Source organism: Palaemon carinicauda, chromosome 28 (genome assembly GCF_036898095.1).
Source record: "Palaemon carinicauda isolate YSFRI2023 chromosome 28, ASM3689809v2, whole genome shotgun sequence".
Taxonomy (NCBI): Eukaryota; Metazoa; Arthropoda; class Malacostraca; order Decapoda; family Palaemonidae; genus Palaemon; species Palaemon carinicauda.
In genome coordinates, this window is record NC_090752.1 from 14,120,817 (window position 1) to 14,123,316 (window position 2,500).

Here is a 2,500-nt window from a genome sequence, read left to right on the forward strand (position 1 = left end):
ACACCCCCCCCCCACACCCTTTTTCACATAAGTGACTAATTATTCATAAAAGTAACTCAAATCTCAAGACTTTCTTATTCGGTGAGTCGTATAACATTGACGATTTAACAGTAAAGAACAATACGTGATATGAAACGTTGAATACTCTGAACGAACAAGGTAAAACGACAGTGGAGATCCTGTGGTGAGTGGAGTTTCCCTGCTGTATGGGACCGGAAAAACAGCCGTCGAAGTAAAGTAAAGTAAATAAAAATATCGTATTCTATATTTATTTTATTTGTGGTAATTTTGGTTTTAATATCAAAACTTAAAGCAATGTTATAAAGTGGGATTTATTTTTTACAAAGAAATGTAGACGTAGTGAGAGACATGCCAGATATCGCTATTTGAGACCAAAAACAAAACGGTTTAGCGCGGAAAATTTTCATCTTCAAAATTACTTATTGAATAATTTGTTTTGTAAATTTCTAAATGCCTAAATTTCTTTACAAGTATTCAGATGTTTTTTTTTATGGAAATTTGTCGAGGTATCCGTTATATTGAAGTGTACTTCTGTCGTTCAAGCAGAGCAGACAAATTTATCCAGAACCGGGAAAGGAGGAATGAACCGACAGCAGCTTCGACTTCCCTCCCATGGTCGTCTTCAAGTGCTCTTTGGAGAGCTTCATCTTCATCGCGTCCGTCCTTCTGTGCCTCTTTCCGGCTGCCAAACGCATTGAGGTCGTGATGTAACATCATCATCGTTGATCAATGTCTCTGATGAATTCCGTAAGTCAATGATGAGTTGTGGAAGAACGCGAAGATCGTTGCTCTAAACAAGATCAGAGCGGCTGAAGAGTAACAAGTCGGAACAACTCCATTCCTAAAAGTATTCCGGAAGAGGATGGAAAAGCCTCGACCATGAGGTGTCGAAAACGATTCCGCAAAGAAGCGAAAGACATTCGGGAAGAAGATTAAGAGAACAGGATGTCCAGGATAGAAGAGAATGGAGAAGACCTTTACAGAACAGCTGTAAATGAGGAACAGTGCGCTTCGTTAGACAGGAGAATAGAAGAAATAACAATTAAACATCAGGAAACAAACTGGAAGAACAGAGGATGATTGAGAAGCGCTCTATGTTCCATCGTTAACTGTGTCCGGAATCCAATGAAGACCTTTAAGCCAGGATGAAGGAATGACGTCATCTGGAGCGGCTTTGGTGGATCTTGTGGTCCTGTGGAGCCTCCACGGAAGATTCTTTTCGTCTTCAGAGACATTTATGAAATAATTAATTTCTGAATTTCTAAATATCTAAAATTCTTCACAGATATTCTGATTTTGTATTGAAATTCCTAATGCCTTACCATCTACATTCACCTATTTGATTTGTTCAGTGTAGCTCTAATGAATAAAATCCTAATTTTAGAAATTCGTCTTTACTTCTCCTTTATGTTATCCTATTGTAAATGATTTTAGAAGCCGATTGTAATAGAAATATGCCTAAAAAAAGATAGTTTTGTTATAATTTCTGTCGATTTGGTGGTGTTCAAAATAAAAATCATGAAAATTGAACAAAAATCTTTCGTCTGATCTTGACTCCGACTCAGGGATCCGTGTTTTGCTTTGAAGACATTCTCAGATTCTCCGAAGACTTTCTCGGAGTCTCCTTGAGTGTCTCCAGAGCAAGTAACATTTTCTCAAAATAAGGCAAGGACGAGGTGAAGGATATGTATCAACAGATATGGAGAGTTTTGACGTTAAGTGTTGTTATTGTGGAGTGTCTTTGAATACAAAAGTCGTTAATGGGTTTATAATTAGTAATCAGGACATTATTGGAGCTTCGGGAATTAAGCTTTTATGCGGTTATTGTTCCGTAATGGAACCAGAGAGGGTTTATTTGATTAAATTAAAGGATGAAAAACCACAGGAAGGAATCGTTAAGGATCTAGTTGCAAATCTTGAAAAAACTCGAAAAATGGAGAAAGAAGAAAGATGTCCTTCACTAGAAAAAAAGATGGAAAAGTGAGGGACCTTGTTATGAGATATGAAGAAATGATTAAAGGCGATGCAAAACAAACTAGGAATAGTAAAGTGGAACAGGAGTATTGTCTGGGAATTAGAAGGAATCCAAGTAGGGAGGCCAAAGAAGTTGCCCTAGCTAGAATCATGAGAAGAGATGGACAGTATATTGGGAGGAGGGTAATGCAAATAGAGATACAGGGAACGAGAAGGAGAGGGAGACCAAAGCGAAGGTGGGTGAACTGTATCAAGGATGACCTTCGATCGAAGGGATTAACCGGTGTTGAGGTGTGGGGCAGAGGTAGATGGAGAAAGCTGACCAGAGACATCGACCCCACATAGAAGTGGGAAAAGAAGAAGAAGGAGAATGGATGAAAATCCACAGGACGGAATCGATAAGGATCTGGTTGGGAATCTTGAAAAAACTCGAAAAATGGAGAAAGAAGAAAGATGTCCTTCGCTAGAAAAAAGATGGAAAAGTGAGAGACCTTGTTATGAAATA